The following is a 25,163-nucleotide window of genomic DNA, read 5'->3' as shown; positions in this document are numbered from 1 at the left end:
TCTTTTATTAGACAGATGTTGACAATGACAGTGAGGTAGGGCAAACTGTCCAGGTCACACCTTTCTTAAAAAATTTCAGAGCTGGTTCTTCTTTGCACTTTGTTGCAGTCATCAAACATATTATAGAAAAATATTACTTTAGTAATCTAGAAACATACTGTTAATAACAATGCTATAATATATGCATAATATAATGAAAAATAAATATAATTACATTAGGTTATAGATATTTTCATAGCAATTAAAATTATTTAGAAAATAATTTAACATTGCTTACTCTTTGAAATTTTTTTTTTACTAACTGTATTTGTGAGAAAACATTTGACGAATTATAGTACTAATTTGGAATTCAATCCAATGACTTATTTTTTATTTATGATTTTTTTCCAATTCAATGACTTTGATGGCATGGCATAAAGCTTATGCTTTTCAAGTGGCCTTCTTGGAGAAAAGGACATTTGGAAGACTTTGCTTCTAAAAATGTTAAAATGTTATTTTATGACTATCCTTGCTTTTTGTATAGTTTCTGATAATTTACAAAACACTTTTTTAGGTCTGTATTAAAGTTCCTGATTTTGCTCATAGTAGTGTAATAAATGAATACTAGATAGAGATTCCTCATTTCTTTATCTTTTATGCTTTTCAATCCTTAGAAAAATGATAGAACTTCACACAAATTTTAAACTCAATATCATGTTTTAATTGTTTCCAGAATGATTAAAAATAGTGTTCTTTTAAAAAACTAGAAGAAAATAAAAATAAATTGTAACCTAATTTTAGAAAAGCTTTCCCAATGATGAAAGGAGTAATAGAATTGTCCAAACAAAAAATAATTGTTCTGGCAATAGTTAAAAACAAAATCTCTTCATATAAAAAATCAATGTAGATAATTACATGACAACGAACTGAGAAAAATCTTTTTGCAAAAAACAGTGTATAGAAAGGAATCATTAATGTTCCAATAGACAAATAACACTAATGTGCAATTCACATAAGGAGATATCGAAAATCCCTGTGCACAGATGAAAAAATTAGTAGTCTTAATATTAATCAATGGAAACATGTTAGATGGTATTCTTCAACCTACTAATTTGGCAAATCCTTATTATATGTAAAATATCCAATAATGGGAAGAGTGCAGGAATATGGTGGCCTAATACACTATGAACACACTAATAACAGTTTTTGAAAAGCAGTTCAAAATGTCACTTAACCTATCTTCTTTAACTCTCTACGTCACACACCTGAGGATCCATCCTAATCCTAAAGCAACAATTCAGAAATGACCTTCAAAGAATACAATGAAATATCCAATATTAAGAAAATGACTGAATAAAGTGTAGGAATATAAAATTATGCTATAGAAGTTTATGAAATAACATAAGAAAACACAAAATCATCAAAAATATTTAAATTTTAATTTGAATCTCCCTTCACTCTTTTAAAGTATTAATTTAGTCAAGCACAAAAAGTCTCATTAAAGGCTGATGGTTTGAATTCTAATCATTGTGGCCCCAATACAACTGCATTATGAATAGTTCTTCTTTATACACCCTTGAGAACATTAGTGGACCTCTAGAGAAATTCTCTACGTGAGCTATTTCTGAAGGTGGGAAATTCTATATTACTGTTGGTGTTCTGAAACTGAATAATGAATTAATTCATAAAACATTTGATACCTTAATGTCTGTTGCCCATTTTTTTTGTAAAGGAAATAAAATTATTAGCAATCTGGACATTTCAAATACATAATCTTCTTTGTTTTATTAAGTGCCCACATATTTTAACTATTTATAGTGATGACCAAATTATTCACCCCCTTGCATTTATTGGTATAGTCATCCATTTCTTTTTCCTACTGCTATTTTTATTCTAAAAAAAAAAAAAAGGGTCGGGGAAAGGATGAGAGACTATTTTATAAACACTGTCTTCAGTATACTTGGCAACAACAGGCAATTCTCATAAACTTTTAAATTTGTGACCCACTTATAACTTGTACGGAAACAAATAGTGGCACAGTTATGTGGAATTTAGTTGTAAGAGGTTTTCCTTCCTTTTACCGTCATTCAATTCTTTGAAAGAAACTTTTACATGAGGCTATGGAATCTATGAGCTGCAGATACCCGAATGCAAATAGAGGCAAATACAACAGTGGAATTAAATTCGGGATTTCCTATTCTTTTACAGTTGAGGGGATGACGCAATTGGTAGCTAAGGACCAAGCTACTATTGCTGTCACAGCAACCTGTGAAATTATTCAAGTAAAGATAGAGGAGCACGGCATTTTGCCCTGGAAAGGACTTTAGAGACCAACTACCCAACGCTCTCTTTTTACATTTGAGGAAATGGAGCCAATAAGAATTTAAATAATGTGCCTGAGATCATTCAGCTAGCAAGTGGCAGAAGGGGAACAACAACACAGGTCTCTAGAGTTACAGTAAATGGTTCTGTTCAGTCACTTCTACATAATTGCCTCTTGCATTCAGAGCACCTAGTCTAAGTCAAAATTGCATGTGCAATGTTGCACTCCAAATCTAGGGTCAAAACAAGAAAAAAATACAAGAGTTATGGAAAAATAAAACAAGTGGCCAATGAGCAGAGATGCTGAATAAATGACAAGTTCTCTCTACTTTCCTTCCACCTCCAACGCCATCACCACAGGCTCTAGGTCACACTAACAAAAACACTGAACTTCATCAAATAATCTGTGTTCTGGGTCTCACACTGTCCTAGTGTGTAGTGGTGGTTACTTTTCTGGATGCCTCTGTCCCTGGGTTTTATCATCTAGTCAAAAATCGAAAAGATCTCTCTGAGGCCTCCTTCCATTTAGTCTCCAAGCATCTGGCATTTACCTCCTTTCTCTTCTCTTCTTTCCCTTCCTTTCCTTTTCACCCCTCTGTCCAGGGAATAAGCTCACCTTCAAGAAATGCCTGCAGTTACTATTTAAAAGCAGGAAAATTTCAATGGATGTGCCCAACATTAGGAGTTATTAATAACTATAGTTGTACCATGAACATTTTGGTGTTTCAGAGTAATACAGCTCACTGAAGGAGAACGACGAGCTACCCCTGGGAAATTGTCTTGAGAAATTTCTACTGGATATTAGTTCTAAGTTTTACATATTTTCTTTCACAGAACCTGACTTCCTCCTGGCAAGTTATAAGAGAGAAGGAACTTCTAATTTAAAAATGGAAGCATCACATAAAAGTGACTAATTACATCCCCAAAAGAACCATTTTTACATATCCAGGTTTTTTCCTTTCAAGCAACTTGAACTTACATTCTTCAAACAGTTAATGAAATCTCTGAAGTTGTTAAAATAAGGAGAAGATGAGAAGAAGGAAAAGCTGGCTAGGGAAAATATTTCTAACAGTATGTCAATGGAGTTTAATAGCTTACTAATAACCTTTTGGGTTTTAACGCTGCGAATGAATTCATACTCAATGGTTTTTTATACGAGGATTAGGGAGTCTAGCCCTGCTGCCTCAAGAGTGTATACTGTGCTGGAAATGGACTGCTTGAAAGAATGTAGGTTGCCCCAGCAGAATCTCCTCTCACCATAATTATTGTTGTTGTTACCGATAACAATTATTACCATCATCTTTTCAGCACGTAATATTGTATAAAGTACATATCCTACAAATTACCGTGTTTAGTCGCTCAAACAATCTTTTCAAACTTCTCATGTATGTATGTTATTTATCCCCATTTAGCAAATTAGAAAACTAAAGCTCAGAAGAATTAGAAGACTTAATTCAAACTTACAGCCAACTTATAGTAAAACCAGGCCTTAGCAACCCAACTCCAGAACTCCTACTCTTTCATCTGTCCCTGACGATAAGGATCATTTCTTATAGGCACAAGGATTTTACATCTCCCTACCAGGTGTGGGGCTGTCAGGGATACTAAGTTTTGCCCAAATTTAGGTAAATGTCCTGAAACAGACATCTCTTCTCCTTATGTAGAAACTGTGCCATCATTTCATATTTGAAATAAGAATCATTTTGTAAAAGCCATTCTTTCTCACTGGCTTCCCAAATCACTGAAAACATTTCTCTTTGTTTACTCCTCCAAAAAGGAATGTTATTGGGAAACATAGTTAATAGTTATTTTTAAAGGAAATAGGGCTCAACAAATGAAACAATAGACTATTTTAAGCCTACCTTCCAGATAGTTAAGCTATATTAATAGCTGAAGTTCATCATTTAAAGTAGTGCAAAGAAAATCTAACAAGATACCATTGCACTTAGTATAATCATTACTGTATAGGTGTGGCAAATGTGGCATTCGGTAAGAAAACCTTACAAAGTTAGTATGTGATCAGCAATTATTCCAAAAGTTGGGGTTGGGGTAGCTGGCCAAAAAAAGCTGGACCCTTTCCTTCTCGTATCAAAATAAATGACAGATGGATTAAAAGTTAAATATAAAAAGAGAAATCTGGGTGGCTCAGTCAGTTAAACATCTGTCTTTAGCTCAGGTCATGATCCCAGGGTCCTAGGATAGAGCCCTGCATCACCCCACGGTGGGCTCCCTGCTCAGCAGGAAGTCTGCTTCTCCCTCTCCCTCTGGCCCTCCTCCCACGCTTGCTTGTGCTCTCTCTTGCTCTCTCTCTCTCAAATAAATAAAATCTTAAAAAGAGAGAGAGAGAAATCTTAAAAGGACTAGGATATAAGGTGAAAAGAAATTTAATGATTTTAAAATGGAGTCACACTCCTTAGACATGACATTAAGAGGACCACATGAAGGGAAGTTTCCTAAACCATGCTACATCGAAAAAATTTTACAGACAAAAAATTAAATAGCCTAATTAAAAATTGGGCAAATGACTTAAATTGACATTTCTTCACAGATGATATACAAATGTTCAACAAGCATATAAAGGATGCTCAATATCACTAATCATGAAAGAAATGCAACAAAAAGTAAAATGAGACATAATTCCACACTCATTAGTACAGTTACTATGAAAAAAAGAAAAGAAAAGAAGTATTGAGGAGGATGAGGATAAAGTAGAACACTTGTGCACTGCTGGTAGGATTGTAAAACGGTACCATCACTAAGGAAAACGGTATGGGGATTCCTCAAAAGAAATTAAAAATAGAACTACCATATGATCCAGCAAAGCCACCTCTGAATATATACCCCAGAGAATTGAAATCAGGGTCTTGAAGAGATACTTGTACACACATGTTCACAGCAGCACTATTCACAATAGCCAATAGCTGGAAGCAACCTAAATATCCATCAATGGTTGAATAATAAAGTGAGGTATATACATGTAATAAAATATTGCTCCGACTTAAAAAGGAAGAGAATCCTGTTGTGTGCTCTATCACAGGTGACTTTTGAAAACGTTATACTAAATGGAATAAGCCAGTCACAGAAAGACAAATACTGCCTGATTCCACTTATATGAGCTATCTAACAAAGCCAAATTCATAGAAAGTAGAATGGTGACTACCAGAGGTTGGCAAGAGGAGGGTGTTGTCGCTTAATGGGTACAGAGTTTCAGTTCTGCAGAATGAGAAAGTTCTGGAGATGTGTTCTACAGCAATGTGAATATATTTAAGACTACTAAACCATACACTTAAAAATGGTCAAGACAGCAAATTTTACGTTATGTGGTTTCATCCACAATAAATTTTTTTAAAAAATTTACATATGACTTCTTAAAACTACAAAGTAAAAGAAAAAATAGACTGAGAAACTATTTTTTTAAAGATTTTACTTATTTGAGAGAGAGACAGAGAGAGAGAGAATGAGTGGGAAGAGAGCAGAGGGAGAAGCAGATTCCCCGATGAGCAGGGAGCCCGATGCAGGACTCAATTCCAGGACTCTGGGATCATGACCTGAGCTGAAAGCAGACGCTTAACTGACTGAGCCACCCAGGTGCCCTCACTGGTAGAAATCTACCTTACAGAAATACTTAGGTTTGTAGTGAGAAGTAAATGAAGTAATCCCTGAAAATACCTGGCAATGTACTTAATACTTATAAATTACAGGATAAATGCGACCACTGTTTTTATTATATTTACTTAAATATGCATAAATTATTTCTGGGAGGTTACACCGCACAACGTTAAGAGCAACTGCTCTGGTGAGAGCACATGAAAAGCTGTGAGCACGGAGGAACGGCATCAAGGGAATTACACACCATTATGTTTTATAAGAATTTTTACCATAAACATGTACCACGTTTGCGGTTTAAAAATGCTAACTTTAGTCACTGAGACCAGGACCAAACTTTCACAAAAAACAGGGAAAACTCCCATTGTTCTCCTTCCCTAATTCTTTATGCTTACAGTTTTCCTTCCTTTCTCTCTGAAAAGAGTTCTAGATGCAAAGGATACAAAATGAATACCATTTCCCTATTTCTCTTTTTCTCATACCTTTATTAAGCCCTGGGAAGAAACATCAACACAGTAAGACTGGACATGCAGTGGCCATGGCAGTCATTCACTGAAGGGAATTTTAGTGTTCTTGGCTCCTTGCTCCACATAGCTCTATTGCCTTAGCTCCTCAAACTGGAACCCCAAGAGCTGTTGCAGTAGTCAGAAAGGACTGTCCATGTGGGTGTGGCCCAGATCTCATGCTATCTGGAGGGCTTGCTCAGGGACTCTCACAAGAAGGCATATCCTTAGATACGGCAAGGGGCCCAAATGGCAATCCCAAATATGACACGTCTGCATCTTAAACTCCAGAACCTGTGAATGTTACCCTATTTGGAAATAGGGTTTTTGTAGATGTAATTAAGTTAAGGATCTTGAGATGAGAAGATTGTCCTAGATTTTCCAAGTGAGACCTAAATCCAATAACAAATGTCCTTACAGGAGACACAAAGAGGAAAAGACCATAAGAGAAGGCATATGAAAACAGAGGCAAAGATTGGAGTGATGTAGCCATAACCCGAGGGACCCAGCAACCACTAGAAGCTAGTGAGGAATAAAACCGATTCTCTTCTAGAGCCTCTGTAGAGAGTGCAGCCCTGCCAACACATTGATTTTGGACTTCTGGTCTTGAGAACTGTGGATGAATAAATTTCAGTTGTTCTAAGCCACTAAATTTGTGGTAATCTGTGATGGCAGGTCTTGGAAAGTAATTCAGATGCCCTTCTCTGGAAGACATTTGTCTGAGAATAAATGTTTCAATTTGTTTCAGCACGAGCCTCACTTTTACACACTTCCTTGTGTATATTTTTGTCATTGTCTCAACAGTCATTACTTCAGGGTGGGATGCTTAGGTGAAACCACCTAACAGTGCCACAACTCTTGATGTGGTTGATCTGAACCTCATCCCACAAACCTGTAACTGTACAAGTTGAGATTCATATACTTAAATCCCAAAGGCTTTTCTGTGTTCAAAAAAAAAAAAAAACTATTAAAATGTGAAACTTCATAAAAGTAACATCATATCTGAGGATGAAAGCTGTAACATTCAGGGTGCCCCTCTAAGTTACTGGATCTGAGAGGGGGTAGGACAGAGGAAGGAAAGGGTCTAGAAAATTCCCAGCACGGTCTGTAAGTACTCAACACATTTCCTAGAATAGCTGACCGAGTTCTATAAGACATCAGACCCTCAGAAAAACAAACACACAAAAGCCGACTCTACCCTAGGCTAAATGTTAGATGTGTCAGAAAACTAAATTCAAAGCGTTAAGTCATGATTGTTGCACCAAACAGCTTCTGCTGAGGAAAGAGATTAAGGAAATGGAACATTGCACCTTTCCCTCATTCTTACTGTGATTACAGCTTTAAAATGTATAAATACAAAAAAACCTTGCTACCAGGGTTCCTTGTGAAAATATTCAGAGCATGGCAAGGGAGGAGAGTTTCACTTGGGAAGATTAGCAGATTTTTTCCCAAAAGGCCTTCAAGATAGGCAATACCTTGGAGAAATTACTAGGATTAGAATCTGGCAATGAATTTTGTACACTCAGAAACTGAAATCTCTCATCACATGGGAGGAACTTCTTCTCTCATGAGCAAACCCATATCGTATAAACTTATGGAACTGCTAAAGAGACTCCAAATATTAATTTCTTTTCATTAAGCACAACAATTATTGTGCAGGTTAAAATGCTCAACCATATGACCCAGTGCTTTCTTTCTCATTAGAAAGGCTTATATAATAATGAAGACTATAATCAGAAGATGGCTTTGTGAACACAGAACCAGAACACTATACAGAGATAAACAGGTGATCGATGAGATAAGATAAATTTGAAAGGTTATTAGTAAGATGATTAGCATAGTTTTAATGTCTAACGTCATTCTGCTAACCAATAGTTCCTCTCTTCCGGACAATGTTTGAAAAAGAACCGCCAACTGTTTCTTTTGTGATTGTCTCTTATGCCTACACAAATTCTGACCAATCCTACCATCCGATAGGCCTGTAAACTCATCTCTTTAAAGTGTTGCATCTTGGCTCTGATTAAGTACAGATTTCATGTGTTAATTCACAGGAGAAATATCTTATTTCATTATTTCTACATGTTTTCTTTCCCTCCGTTCTATATGCAAGCAGCATAGAACACTGTGGAGTTAATTATGACAATATTAATACTAGACAAAATACAACAGAAGAAACAACATGGCAGAACATTTTTTTTTTTTAATTCCTAAACTGTAGCTCACAGATTTTGATCACTTTGCATGGTCAACCTTTATTATTGCTAGGCATGACAGTGACCCAGTAGCTATAACAGGAAGCTGATGACCTTAACTTCCCAGGTGGCCCCTGGTACAAAGCTTGACTTTGATGTGTCTAAACAAGCAAAATATAGAATTTATGATGAGATCTATTAGGATTGTAAAATCTTCTGAGGAGAGGCTGTCTAGAGCTGCCCTGCTTAAGAGATTTAAAAGCAGGCAGATCAAAGCATGTGTCATTGAAAATCCTGTTGGCTGTCATGAGAAAAGGGGTAAAAACTTCAAACCCATTCAGTTGTATCCATTACTGTAATGACTTAGAATAGACAGGATGACGAAAATGAAGAGTGAGTAGTATAGGGTCATAATAACAGTAATCACAGGTCATGTGCCACTGATACTGAATTTTTCTTTTGTACAACAAAGACAGTTTTATATTTTTTTCTCAATAGCTATGGTAACAGGTTTTATTTCTGAGTGCCTGGTTTCCTGTCTATAGACCCACGCATCTGAATAATATGCCTATCCCAAACATTCATTAGGGTATTCAGGATGAGTCAAAAAGCAAGATGGACAAATGCCAAAAGGTTTCATGCTAATAGTAAAATCTGTTTATCCACTGAATTTCCAAACTGAATTTTGGGCAGTCAGTAAACAATGTTGTTACATCATATTGCATGTCATCAGCTCTAGCTTGTCATATTTTCTTTAATGAATACAAAGTTAGGATTATGTAGATAGGAAGAGAAAAGGCCAGAAATGCCTACATTTCTAGCATGCTAAGAAGGAAAGTCTGGAATACAGGGATTTTCTTCCAGAGAACCAACTCTTTAGGAGTGAGTGGCATACAATTGCTAAGCGGAAAAGTCTTGAGAAATGCTGATTATAATTCTGGGCTCTGTGGAACATTCAATTGACAGTGTATTTCTTACAATGCTTCCATAAAATGCAGTCCTCTTCAAAGTGATGCTATGCTGCTTTTAAATGGGCCACCCTGTATATTCCGAATGAACTTTTTCCAGTTAAGAACTGTGTTGATGTAAATCTACGTTGGCAAGAGCGTCATCAGAGTCAGCTGGGAGTGACAGGCATGTTCTAGCCAATTCTGGGCGGTGTGTTGAAATATGCTTCCCAGGCTACAAGAGCAAATGCACAAAAGCATGCCCACGTCTTCATGGGGGTGACGTGCAGATCAGCAAAGCCATGGCTCTGTCAGAACATAAAACACATACCAGGAGCGTTTCTAGAAGAGGAGCCAACAAATCAATCACAGCAAGAGCTACATAATCCTCACAGGTTAAAAGGTGCCAGGGCTCGCCCTTTCCCTTAGGGCAAGAAAAAAAAGTTTGTACATGTTGCTGTGCAGGGCACACTCTTAAGACACAAAAGATCATATTTCTTAATAACAGCCAACTAGCTCACACAATATAAATATGCAAGCAGACAACACAAACCAACAATTCGAACTCCAAAGAGAAAGCTATCTATGTTTACCCATTTCATATTTGTTCTGTTTACAAACAGGATCACAAAACCATTCCCGTATAAATGTCAATATGTGGCATAATCCTGCTTTCTTTTGGAAGTAATTTATTGCCAACACAGAAAACTTATGTATTTAATAAAAACAGCATCATTAAAATGACATGTATGAACCACTGGGGAAAGTATGCATATTTTTTAGAAATTATTTTGGTTCTTCAATGTCTAGTTGTAGCATCATGCTGAAGAACAGGAATTTTTCTATCCGGTGCATGAACAAAATGGCAAGTTCATGTTAGGAAATCTGCCCCAGGGGCATACATCTGGAAACTAGCAATTTCCTACTTGCCTGTCTGCATCTTCTCTCACACCTCTATAAGTATACGGTAAGAGGTGGGAGGAACACGGCATTACTAGACAAAGAGTTGGAGTGAAGACTGCCAGGTGGACCTGGCCAGCTCAGTTCCCACTGCCTCTCCCCACCATTTCCATAAATGCGCTACAGGTGAATTAGAGACCCTGAAAGAGTTATAAAAAACAGACCCAAAAGAATGGCCATCCCAGCTGCTGAGTTATGCTTTTCTAACTACACGTCCTCTGATGAGATCCCTGTCTTTGACTCACACTCATCACCGCAAGGGCCCCAAAGACTGCCAGGATATTGCTCATCACCAGCCTCTCATCTTCAGAGGGCTCAGTAAACCCCCTCATCTGGTTTAAGTCCTCAGTCCTCCCCCAAACCTCCAAACTCTCCATTGTAACTTCTAGTGCTCCTACTCTGTCATCAGTAAAATCGCCTGTATTTCAACCTCTTCTCTGCCTCCTGCACCTTCTTATGAAAACACTACTGGCTGCCCATCGAGGATGCTGCTTTACTTCAGCCCACTGAGTGGTAGCTAGTTTCCCTTCCACATTTTTTGTACCATTGCCCCTAAAGGAGAAGTGTCTTTCTTGCTCTTCTCTGCTATTTCCAGGAAGTATCATGACCATTGTTTACTACCTCTCCTTTTACTATTTACTCTGCACCACCTTTATGTCTCACCTGGATTCCTGCTATAGCATCTTAACTGGTTTCCCTATTTTCACCTCTTCCCCACATCTATATTTTCCAGACAGAAGCCTGGACAATTCTTCTTAAACTCAAGACAGACTACGTCCTCCCTTAGGCAGACGCCCTCATTGTTAATCCTCCTTTCTTTGATATAGGACCAAGGAAAAAAATCTTCCCGCATTCCCAAATCCTTTACTACAGCCTCAGCACTGCATGATCTGGCCCCCTTCTAGGTCTCTGACTTCATTCATTACAACATCCCCCTCCCTCAAACACACCGGTCACATCCTTCCTCAGGGCCTTTGCACTTCTCATTTCTGCCTGAAATGCTCTTCCACTGGATAATCGTATAATCACCTCCCTCCAATCTCTGCTCAAATGTCACCTTATAGAGTCCTCCCCAAAAAGTTTATATAAAACTCTATCTTCTTTATTCTTCTTTACTGTACTTGTCATTCTCTGACCCTACAGAAAAATTTATTTGTATGTTGTCTTCCCCCCCATTAGAATACTGCTCCATGGGGGTAGAACTCTTTTTGTTGTTGTTGTTGTTCAGTGTTATATCCTTAGAAGAGTGACAGATATAGAGTAGACACTCAGAAATTATTTTTTGAATGGATGAAAGGATAGCAGGATATTTAGCTCCTGATTCTTACCCTGGTGAGCTAGTCTGGAAACAGAGAAAATGCCTTCAGAACAAGACGGTTTTCTGTATAGAGACCATCAGAACTGCTAGATGTGTTCGAAGTATTACATTCTCTTGCAACTTAATGAAAAGGCAGGCACAGTCCTCACATAAATAATGTCTCTGCTCTATGCATTAGGACATAAGTGCTACCAGTGGAACTGACACATCTGATTTGAATGGAAACAAATTTGAGTATTCTGCTACTGCAGGAGGATTATCTTAGAAAGTAGGATATTAGCTAACTGAAAGCATAGATTGGTCTAATTGCACTGAATCTCACATTCTAACTACTGAGAGTGTTCAGTGCACACACTTGAAGCTTAGCAAGCTTAGCATGGGGTAATAACTCAAAATGTCACTTCCTTTTATTTGGAATGAAGCTGTTAAGAAAGATAAAATTGATTGTGTGTCATTTAAGCACATAAATCACTGGTGTGTGTGTGTGTGTGTGTGTGTGTGTGTGTGTGTGTTAGAGAGAGAGAGAGAGAGAGAACGCTAGCTGATATTCAAAACCTGATTCCAGCCTACCTTTACGGTCCATCTTCCCTTGAGATACTCTGAGCTAGACTCAAACTCACCCAAACCCCATGTAGTCCCCACAGAAATTCAGTTGTTCCTTTGGCAAAAAGATCACCTCCTGCCACTTCCTCTCCTTCCATACTTCACTCCATTTCCCTCCCTACTGAAATCATCCATGCTTTATTTTCATATCAAATTCCTTTCTAGGCCTCATTTTTCTCTTTTAAACACGTGATAAGTAGATGAAGTGTGAAGAGAAATAAGAAGAAGAGCAAGGGGAGGCAAAACATTAAAAAAAAAGAGATATTCTTAATGAGAGGGCACAAACTGAGGGTGGCTGCAGGGGAGGTGGGGGGGGATGGGCTAGATGGTGATGGGTATGAAGAAGGGTTCTTGTTGTGCTGTTTGTAAGTAATGAATCAGTAAATTCTACTCCTGAAACCAATATTTCACTATGTGTTAACTAGAATTTGAATAAAATTTTGGAAGAAAAAGAGGCAAGCGAATAAACAACCTATACCTACTTCAATTGTAGTGAATATTAAATAAGATAATCTAACAAAATGCTTAGGTCCTTCTTTGTGACTATGACATCTCGTACTCCATCTCAAATTTTAAGGGAGTCCCGTTTCCAGAAACAAATATCTACCTCCTATAAACTCCTTCCACTCTTTGTAATTATGGCTGTTGTTTCACAGTTACTTGAGGTATGTCCTATCAGATCATAATTCTTGAGAGCAAAGACAGTGCCCTAATAGCATCCCATATAATGATTTTCAGGGGGCAGACACAGTATATACGAGGTGATTAAACTTCTAGATTTCAAGAGGTTCAGATTACCCTCAGTGTTCCACCAATACTATTTTCATATTGCGCTTGATTAACACTTTATTCTTTCCAAAGATCTTTTCATTAACTCTATCATTTGAACTTTTAAATAATTTTATGAAGCATGTATGAATTAATAATAGTTCCATTTTACAAATGAACTTAATGGAGTATAAAATATACATCTAAGGGCTCACTGTAAGTAAGGAACAAAATCAGAACAGGCAGTATGTTTCTGGACCTCTTTCTGTGTCACAAGACTGTGCTAGAGGCTAGGGACACAGTGAATGGGGCAGAACTCATTTCTCCCTTCATAAAGCTTATCCTCTAGAACAGCGGTTCCTAACTAGGCACAATTTGCACCCTTCCACTCTGGGAAATATTTGACAATGTTTGGAGGCATTTAGGAATTTCATAATAGGGTGGGATTATTGACATCTAATGGGCAGTGGTCACGGGTGCTCCTAACATCCTAAATACACAGGACACCCCCACAGCAAAGCATTGTTTGGACCCAACTATCAGCAGTGTCAAGGTTGAGAAACCCTGCTCAAGACTCAGCTTCAGAATAAATGCTGTGAAGTATCCATAGGAAACAATACCAGATAAGGTTTGTAGAGGCAGGTTTGGAACTAACGATATAGACTTAAATGCCACATAGAGGAGTCTGTACTTTATCTTGCAGACCAGGGATTGGCAAACTATGGCCCATGGCTCGAATCCAACCTCCTATTATTTTTTGTAACTAGTGTTATTGAACGTACTCATCCCATTTTATGTCTTGGGCTGCTCTGGCACTAGAGTGGCATAACTGAGTAGATGCCATAGAGACTGTGGCCCATAAAGCTTGAGACATTTACTCTCTGGCCCATTACAGAAAAACATTGGCTTATCCCCACTATAGACAGTGGAAAGGGACAGAACTTTGGGATAATTAATGAGATAGCACGGGTAGAACATCCTCAGGGGGAAGGGACTGGTGGCACAAAGATAAGATACTTTTGAACAAGCCCAAACATAAGGCTGATGCTAAAATAGGCAGTGGTATCAGGAAAAAACAGAAAAGCAAGAAACATCAGATGAACTAATCTATAGGCCTGGGTAGAGAAAGGGCAAGGCAGAAGTCAAAGATGACTGGGAAAGCAGGGGTTCTAGGAACAGAAAAAGAAAAATCAGAAATGGGGAAACAGTGAGCTCAGTTTTTCACATTATATCTGAGGTGAGAGTAGATCTCCCAGGTGGAAATGTCCAGAAGAGACACTCAGATCTTGAGCCAGGCTTAAGAGTTGGATTTTGTTGTATTTTAAATGGAGCTAGCAACTGGAGCTGGGGCAGACTTCAGGCAGATGGTGCAGGGAGCATAATGAAACAAGGCCGAAGGGCTAATTACGTAACCGGAGGGCACTTCAATTTAATGTGCTGGAAATGAAATCAATGAAGGAGGAAAAGAGAGATCTCAGAGAAATAAGAGTTAAACCAGTGAACGAGAGAGTTTCAAGGAGGGGTCAGCATCAGTATCAAATGCGAATAACGTACTGCCATTGCTCATGCTGAGCATATCAACAAATGATTTTAAACACAAAGGCAAAACTGCTTTTAATTTATGCATGCACTTGTTCATCTGTGAAGAAAACCTTCAAGGTGAAGGGAAGATAATGCTCCTCCTTAGTTTACAGCTGGTACACTGTTGACTTTCATTGAAGCTTTCATTTTTTACTCCAAAGCATATCAGTCTTCTGAAGTCTTTATTAACAGTGTAAAAAGAGAAGGAGGTGACCAATGAAGATGTTCCTCTAAGAAAGTTTGTCAAAGGATGTTCCAACATCACTTGTAGAGCTGTTTGCAAATGTGACTTCTGCGGCCCCAGCTCTGATCTGCTGTGTGTGCAGGGCTGGTTTCACAGGAGTGACCTAAGCAGCTGTGTAAGGACCACACTCTTCAAAGGGCCCTGTGCTGGACTAAATGCTCTGCTCTTGCTATCAGGAAATTCTTCATAGTCTTTCGAACAGGTGTTTCTGTGTTTTCACTGTACATTGGGCCTTGCAAATTACAAAGCCTATCCTATGAGGGAGTTATAGTCTAGAATTAAATAAGTTCTCCAGAAGATTACAGAGGTATAGAAAAATCAGACTCCTCACTTACCTCAGCTTTCACTTATTTGTATGGAGATCCTACACTCATTTAAAATGTCCATGTTTGTGCTCTTTGGCGTGAAAGCTGCCATTAGCAGGTAGGTACTTTCATGGAACAATTCTATGCTTCTTTAAATCTGTGTAGCTACAACGTAGGTAGTAAGTATAGGGTGGTGGTAAAACAGGATACCAATACCTCACGTTCTGCTTAGGAATTAGAATTACACAGTTGAAATTCAGCATGTTTACTTTCAACTAAGGGATTCAGATCTGAAGAGTCTGTAAGAACCAATGTCCTTCTTCCAACAGTGGAAGTATCGGTTGTTCAGGTATCACTGGGATGGTGTAGGATAAGGTCTAATGCTGCAGCAAGATAGTTTTAGGCATAGGTGCTGTGGTTTTGTGAATTTTTAAATGCTGAATTAAGTAATGGGAAGGTTACCTCCTTTCCAAATCTCTTTCAGTCATTCTTACTATCTTAAGGAGAAAGATTTAACTGGTCTTTCACATCTCTATATTACTTGCTAACTGTCATTTTAAACAGAGAGCAGATTTTAGGCTCAGAACCTTGAGCAGGTCATAGGATCCAGCTACACTTGAATCTGTGTAGTCTTTCTTAATTGTATTTGTTTCAGCGATCTTCTACGCATGATAAATGACATAGGTTTCCAATTTACAGTAATATTATAAAACTTCTTTTTTAAACATATACCCCTTTAAACAAAAATGCAAATCCACTAAACAAATTAAATACAAAACAGTGCAAATGACTCACAGATGGACCTCAAACTGGGAAGGTGAAACAGGAATGATCACACTATTAACGATGCTGCTATTGTTATTAATAAGAGGACTTTATTAAAGGAAGCTAGGTTCTATTCAGAGGAGAGCCACATCATTCCACCTTGTGCGTCATCAGCCTCCAATTCATATATGGTTTTGTTATTACTACCCATAAATCATATGCTGTCCTCTTTGGCACTCACTCAATAAAGTCATAAAAAAAAATCACGCTGCACAGAATAAAGCAAAGAAAACAAATATTATAAACCTAAAGAAGGTAAACAAGCAGAAATGAATCCAAGTATCCTTATTAATCAGAAAGTTGCTTACTTCCAAAGATCAATAGTACACACTCATCATATATGAATGTAAATATGAAATCAGTCCTCTAAGAAAATGAAAAAAAACCCACATACCCTATTAATAATAATATACAGAGGAAACCACTTTATTTTAATAATAGCTAATTTGATCAGAGGGCTATCTCATAAGGGTAATGGAAAGGAAATTGGTTGGTTTGAAATTCCCACAATGTAAAAATAAATATAGATTGAACTATAGAGAAAATGTTCACATTAAAATAACATTTCTATGCTGAATATTTTCAAAAAGGTTTCCTATTATTCAATTTTAGTTATTCTGAAGATCTACTTTGGAGAAGGGATGCTTAGTTTTTGCCAGTTCAAAGTTACTCCAAATTGTCATCCTAAAAAAGGAACTATAAAGGGTATTTTTCTTTGTTTTTTCTTTTTTTTCAAATTTCTCCTCAAAATCTTGACATCTCCTTTATAAGCTTAGGTCTTAGAGTATAATTTAACCACTAAGAATTCTAAGAGATAAGGATTAGTCATTAGAGCTTTACAAGCTAGTTATTCAGTAATTTCTTAAGAATCATGAATATATTTATATGTTTATCTTCTTTAGAAATACAACAGGCATAATTTACTTTCAAAGCGTAAACTAAATATTGTTAAAATGCATATATTTGATGAATTTGTGACACTCTCATACTAATTCATACATATATGCTATGGTTAAATTATACCAGTCTAGTTGTGTGCAAACCCAGGACACACACACACACACACACACATACACATGCACACGCACAAAGTCATGGTGACAAAGTCCATATAAGTGGTTAATCATTGAGTTTGAAATTTCTTTCCACTAGGGCACTCAAACATCACATTACCAGGACTTTTAGGCTGGAAAAGTATGGATCTCCCCAGCTGTTTAGCATAAGAGGCACAGTATGGAAGGTATATTTCTCAATTAAACAACAAATATTTACTAAATGCATATTATACAGGTGGCACTTAGCACTTCAGATGGATACACAGATTGCTACATTTTAGGAACTAATAGTTCAGCTATACAGGACAATGCACAAATAAAACAGAAGACCATGTAAGATATAAAACCCCAAACAAATGGCAACACATTGTGCTCTCAGAGCTCAAAGGCAAGTATCACCAAACCAAGTCAGGCAATCTGGCCCTGTACACACTGGCTCACGAAAACCCAAAGTCTGGCCACTGATCCCAATGTTTTCTCTTCTTTTCTCTCATTAAACCTTATATTTTTAAATGATATCCTGACCCAAAGAAGATAATCTCAGAAATGTCACTTGAAAGAGGAAAGACAGCATTTATTTCTGGCCCCAGAGATAGTACCATTCTAAAAGCAGGTATCTTGTTAAGTCAAGGAGATGACCCCATATCGGAGGGATCTGGCATGAAGGCTGGCAGATGAACAGAACAAGATTGTTTTGAGGTAAGATGGGCTTTGGTCCTCTTATCCGGCTATCCGGTCGTTCGCAGCCAGCCTGTGAGTCAGGCCAGCTCTGGTTACCAAGCAGTTTGCTTCTCTGTTGCTTAGTGACTTGAGCCTGCAGACCATCATTTCCAGCTGGCTCTTCTGGAACTAAACAGTAATAGATTTTTGACTTGATCTTTCTCTTTAGAGCCCAAGCCTTCCCTGCCTTTTCCTCTGAATCATTGAAAATAAAATTATTCTGATTGGTTTTGTTTTTATTCCAGTCTTATTTTAAAAACTACTCTGAATCAGAATGCTCTCTGTTGACTCTGAAGCCCTCCTTCACCAAAGACATATATTTCTCCTATACTACATACACTTTCATTACACAAAGAACATCTACATTCCTACAAGCCACGTGTAAACAAACAAACTGAGATTCCATACCAAGAATGAATTCTGCCCCTGCCATTCTGTTAACTCTACCACCATTCTGCAAAATCACTGAAAATTCACTGTTTTCACTTAGTTATACATTCAAGGTAGAGTCATAAATGTGAATGTGACTCTTGGCTCAAAGAGAGCCTTGCTGAAAGAACACAAGATAGAAAGTTAGGTAGACCTCGGTTCAAGTTTGAACTCAACTCACTTCATGGCTGCAGAGCTGCATGATCTTGGTTATACAAAAATTTTGGGGGGCCCCAGCATCTGCATGTGGGAAATACAGCTAATGATACTTAAATTCAATACTTGTTTGTTTTGAAGGGCCAGTGTACATAAAGTACCTGACACATAGCTGGAGATAAATCATTAATAGCTATGTTAAAATAAATCTAAGATTAGAAGCTATGTTATTAGGAACCTGAAGGGGTTTTTTTTTTTTTTTTTTTTGAAGATTTTTATTTTATTTATTTGACAGAGAGAGAGAGACAGCCAACGAGAGAGGGAACACAGGCAGGGGGAGTGGGAGAGGAAGAAGCAGCCTCCCCGTGGCGGAGCCCGATGTGGGGCTCGATCCCAGGACTCTGGGGTCACGCCCTGAACCGAAGGCAGACGCTTAACGACTGAGCCACCCAGGCGCCCCTGAACCATTTTATTCCAAAATGAAATGGATGATTCTTCTCATATCAACTGAAGATCTCATTTTGAGAATAAGTACTTCATGTGAAACAGAGAGCATTTATGCCCTTAACACTGAAGATAAAATAATTTTTTTCTATTTTATATATATATATATACAGCAGAAGAGACTGATATGTTAAAATGGTATATAATTGAAGATGCAATAAAAGAAGAATTTTAATTAGCATTTTTATTATCTATAGATTTCCATATTTCCTACCTAAAATCATGGCTTCTAGATTGTATCCTAGAGTGAATACCAGATACCTTCACTCTAAAGGCCCTGCAGCCTTTTTATGAGTCACTGAATTATTAAGAATTCTGTCCCTCTTTTTACCCATGTGGCATCTACCTCACTCACTCACAACACCAAGCTGGAACTTGTTTTTAATTACTTATCTTAAATGTACTGTAGTTATCACTTTGTAAATTTAATTAGTCAATTTTTTACTTGTAAATATCTAATGCCTTTATGACCATATGACTTATGAACAGAGACTCTACAATTCAAAAAGGTTGAATAACTAAGGTCAAATATAAGTGGTCAGTGGAGCTAGAAATATAGGGCTTCAACTCTACTAAAGTGATCACAGTTTTAAAAACATGATTTTTTTCAAAAGCAAATCCATTAAAAAACAATGACATAATTTTGCTACACTGGTGATAATAAAACTTCTTCCTGAACCTGCTACTTGAAGAATAATTTTAGTAGCTTCCCGTCTAAGAAAAACATAAGAAGTGCTGAAGCTCATTTAATTACCTAACCTCACAGGAACTTGTTATTTATAAGGATATGTATACAAAGAGTAACTGTGAAAATTAAAACCATCTTTTAAAAATAATTTTAATGAACTCTGAGATTCAATTTTTTTCTTTTCTTCTTAATTCAACACTTCTGCCAAGTATACAAAAATAGATTGTTTTTGCATAAACGTATTTTTGCTATTAGTAGAAATGGCTTCAGCTGGTGTAGACATGCATCATGTGTTTTCTCTTTCTTTAATATAAATGTCAAAGGTCACAGAAAGCACATATGTGTAATAAACTGCCAGGTCATTTCAACGTTTTCTTCATTTTTCCTCAGCAACAATTTGTCACTTTTCTTCTTTGTAATTTCTTACATATTGCAAACCAATTGACAAGTGCTTTAAAGAGGAATGTCTTCCTGGGGTCTTCTGATTTGTAGGAAAGGCTAATCAACCTTTGAAAACCTACAGACACCCTTAACTTACAGTGCCCCCAAGATTTCCACCGAAGACACACAGCCAATTACACCAGGGACACAGCTAAAGACTCAGCCAACTGACCCCACCCAACATGCCTGCAGTACTTCCTGTTGTGCTCCCCAGATAATTTCCCCAGAAACTTCCTTCCCACCTCCTGGTATCACACTATACCCACAGTTCACCTCTGGGTTCTCAGCTCCTCAGAGAACACCAGCAATGCCTGTCTCTGGGTATCTGTACCATGAAGGATAGAGAAAAGATAACCTTAAAGTTACGTAGGGCAAATATAGGAGACCTAGAACAGGGGAGAGAGTTCTCAAATAGAATCAATAACACTGGCTTTGAAAACCAACTCGTGTGTGTGTGTGTGTGTGTGTGTGTGTGTGTGTGTGTGCTACAAACTCTCTAAATGGCTGGATTTCTCCTTTATAGATAGAAAAGTGTTTCTTCTCCCTTCTGTAACTTGAAGAAAATTTATAGCGTATTTCTCTCTTAACAACCTTAAAAACAAGTACAGTTGCTGAAGAAATTATGACTCAAGAAAGCAAATGTTTACTTTTAAACATGAACAATTTTTTTATCTAATGCCAATGCCAGGTAAAGAGAAATCTATAATAAATAAAAAATACGGCCAAAAGCACTTATCTAGTTCCCTAAAAATCTTTAAGATTTTCTAAAAGTCTCCTGCAGGAGGCCTTTCAAAAATACACCTAAAGAAATTAGTTTGTTGTTTAAGGATGTTACTAACTGCTTCATCTACCTTTGAATGTTGTAATTAAAAACACACATGTATACATAGAAATTACAAAGGTAAGACATATGATGAATATTACTTAAGATACCAACTTACCCAGAGAAACCTTAATCCCTAATTATAGTTATACACCCTCTAGAACACTTTTCTTCATTCACAGTGCAAATTAAAAAGAAAACCTAAAAAATATAAAGATTTTCTTAACTATTTGATTTTCCTGAAATAAACTTACACTGGAAATTATGTTTTCCTCACCAGAGATCACACTGACTTTGGAGTCCCTGCTGACATCAGAGGGAATCCCCTACTCAGATGAAAGCAGAGTCCTGTCTATAATCACTAGACTACAAGGTACTAGATATTAAGTAAAAATGATAGAACTGAGTGGTAAAAAGCACAGACACAAAGGGTTCTAGTTTAACACAGAGTACTAGACCAAAAAGCCTCCCAAAACCTCCCAAAACAAAACAAAAAAACAGTGTTCAATAAACATTAGCTGGTGATGTAATTGTTATGAATAATCATTGAAGGAACAGCAGAAGTAAGATGTACTATAGATTCTGAAGAAGAAACGGATTATTTCTATTTGGGGGGAACAGGAGGAAGCTCTCAGAAACAGAGAGATCTGAATGACATGTGGAATGGGAGTAGGAAGGGGAGAGGCATCAAGTTCTATGGTTCCACCTCAGAATACCTCTCCTTTCTGCCTTCTCCTTTTCCATAGTCATGAAACTGACATACACCTATCATTCTTGCAAACTCTTTGTCTCTTTGCATATTTTCTCTTTAGCCCAATCCATTCACAAACAACTGACAGGATAACCATCATGTGATTCTAAAGATCCAGGCAGATCAAGGCTGGAATGAATAATGGATATATTGCATATAATAAGGAAAACATTTGCTTAAAATGACACTCATTCAGTGTCTATCCCTGTACAATACACTGTAATCTACACATGACTATATTTAATAAAACCACAACACCTAATAGATACAATTACTATTCTCAGGAAATTGGGTAATGGGGAAATTGAGGCATATGATATGTAACTCGTTCAAAATCATGCAACTAGTAAATGGGAAGTCAGAATTCAAACTCAGTCTGGCTTCTGCTTAGACGCCCTCTATACAAGTCACACAGCACCTGAAGTATTGTGTTAACTCAGTATGCTACTCTTGGAATGGGTCATGAAAATCCAAATGAATTTTGGATAAGAATAACCACGATTGACCTGGTAAATACAGCATATAAAGGTGAAATAGCTTAGGATGCTTGGTTAAGAAAAGAGAAGAATTGGTTTAAGAAAAAAAAAATGATAACACTGAAAATATTGACTAATGGGTGTATGAGGAATAACTAAACAAGGCCCTGGGTCTCTAGTTGGTTACTCTATGCCTCTTACCTTAAGGGCTACATTAAGGAAGAGAGGAGAGATTCAGGCTCTGGGGTTTTCAAAGCAGATCATAGACCCAAGCAGGACAATTACAGGGAAGGAGACTTCAACTGTATATTAGCAAGGACTTCCCAATCAATAGACTTGCCAAAAAATAGAATTTCTCTATATGACTCTCATCCAGGAAGTGTGCAGAGATGTTAAAGGGCTGGTCATCATGTTATTCCATGAATTCAACTATGGTATAAAGGGTAAACCAGGTGGCCCTATTGTTCTGTGACTGAGATGGGCTAGGTATTCACCCAGTCTGTTTGACCTTATTCCTGGAAACAGAGCTGAGATAGGTTTCCCATCCTCCTTTGCAGTTAGATGTGACCATTGAGCTGAGATCTAACCAAGGAATATTAGTATAAGTGGTATGTGTACTTCTAGGCCTGCCTCATAAAAACTCACATCTTCCACGTTCTTTCCCCCTGATTCCACTGAGCCTGGTACCCTTAAAACTCATGTGTAACAAATAGTGGAACTACAAGGTGGTAGGATCTCAAGTCCCTGAAACACCCCAGGGTAGCATACGTACCCATGAGCAGCAGAAGCAGACGTAACCATTTAGGGTGTCAATCCACTGAGATTTGGAGAGTATGTTGTAGAGCAAAATGATTACCTCACTTAAAAGATATGCCTTCCAACAGGATTTATTTTTTTCAACTAGAGTGCAAATTATTTCAAACCAAAGACTAGCTCTTAATCAGTTTTGTCATCAGTATGTACAAATTAAACACTTTCAGCTCAGCAGGTATTAAACTTAAAAATATTGAAAGGACAGGAATAACAGGCACAGTAACCAACATTCTGAGGTGAACACATAAGGTGTGCAATGGCTGATTATCTAATTTAGGAGGAGCAGAGGATTTGAGTGTGGTGGTAGGAGCAGCAGTTAAGGTAGCAAAGAATGTATATACATTAGAACAGTTTGGAATTTTTTTTTAAATTCTGCATAATGTTTAGTCCAAGTTATGAAAGCACAGGTAGAACAATATTTGTTAAAAGATGCCTATGGATATTACAAAAGTCTTGGGGATCATTGAACCAACATGGAGGATGTGAGGTACTCTTTCCAACTCCTCTGCTTAGTGCTTTAGTCAAAAAGAGATAGTGTTTCCTCCTGAGTTACTGAGAATTGATATTATGATTTTTATTTTCTATTTCCATCGCTCCTTTGATGCCTCCCTGATCTGGCCAAGACATGATATACCAGAATAAAACATCGGCAGAAAATTGTGCTCTTGGAGTTTCCCCAAAAAGCACCAGAAAAGGAAGTGCCAGAAATTTCAGAAGAAAGCCTGTTTTCATGAGATTTCCTGCCTTCCTTACATCTCAACATGTCTAAATAGTTCAGATAACCTTCAGATGAACTCTAGGTTGCTTCACTCAGTTGGAAATCAAGCAACTGAGCTAGGCTTACCCATTCAACAATGGGTACAACTTAGGAAGTGTAATTTTAAAAAACTACCTCAACCAAAAGGGACATTGGATACCAAAATCCTGGGCCTGATTTCATGAACCAGAGCCAGCTTTCCTGCTCTGGCCTGATTCTTTCTGAAATATGCATAAAACAAATTCACCTATTATAAAGAAGATAACAATATGCATGAAGAAAATAAATGAGCAGCTTTCCTGCTCCGGTCTCAAGCTATCCCTCTTCTTCAGAGCATCTCCTAATATTTAGCTATGTCTTTTACTCACTACTTACCTCTGTCAAATTTTTTCAAAAATACCTTACTCAGAGAAAAGTCACTCTTTCCTAATTTCTTTTTTAAGATTGAATAATGCATCGTTTTTCTTACCCCTCTTATGAGCATTACATCTAAAGAACACAGAAACACCATTTAGTTAAAATCCTGGAGGAAATAAGAACACTTCTCCAGTCAGAGATCCGGCTATTTGAAATTAAAATTCTGAGGACATTTCTTTGAGTAGGATACGTATTTCCTTTGTCATCTATTTTCACCTACAATATTAATACGGTCCAGGGCACAGCCATGTTGCTAATTTAGATTTTGACTCTCTCTACTTCTTGTTGCTTCTTTCCTAGAAGTCTTGTTTCTGGTTTGTTTATTTATTTGTTTGGTTTGGTTTTCCATTCCTGGCATGATCTTTGGTTTTCTATGGAAAAAAATGTATAAAAATCATTCAGCCAGTGTCTCAACTACCAGGTTCATTATTTTTTGTTACAGCTGTTTTCTTTATCATAATTAATATTCATTTTACCAAAATGTGTAGGTAGTGTATAGAACCTACTACTACCTAAAATAAACCAAGTACGCATCACAGACAACCCCCCCCACTCCATCATAGGTTAGAATTGCCTCTTCTCAGGCAAACACTGTAATAAGCTTACACAATGGTAAGTTTAAATATTTCCTTTTGTAAGAGCAGGAAAATATCAAGAATCATCTAAAAAACTAGGTGGAAAATATTCATAAAAAATTCACCCATTATAAAGAAGGTAACAATATTCATGAAGAAAATAAAAATATTGACAAAACAAAGAATCCAAAATCAAAGAACACAACAATATTACCAAGTAGCAGCTGGCAATTTCTTGCACAGAATTCCTAAACCCTTTCTTCTTCCCATTGGAAAGACATGTTTGAGATTATAAATACATTAAAGTCAGTAGCAAAGGAGGGGCTTGCGGGGGCACACCAGTACACACGCAGGCACACACTCTCTCTATACACATCTCTGTTCAACTGGGGATTATGCAGAAAG

The 25,163-nt window shown here is 37.3% G+C and overlaps 1 protein-coding gene across 3 annotated transcripts in view; it reads right to left on the bottom strand.

Annotated features, from left to right (window-relative positions):
* PDE4D (phosphodiesterase 4D) overlaps positions 1-25,163 on the bottom strand; it is a 1,076,631-nt gene that overhangs the window by 682,515 nt on the left and 368,953 nt on the right. The window lies entirely within an intron of this gene.

This window comes from Ursus maritimus, unplaced genomic scaffold (assembly GCF_017311325.1).
Source record: "Ursus maritimus isolate PB19 unplaced genomic scaffold, ASM1731132v1 scaffold_5, whole genome shotgun sequence".
NCBI classification, from domain to species: Eukaryota; Metazoa; Chordata; class Mammalia; order Carnivora; family Ursidae; genus Ursus; species Ursus maritimus.
This window is presented reverse-complemented; position numbering and strand designations above follow the sequence as displayed.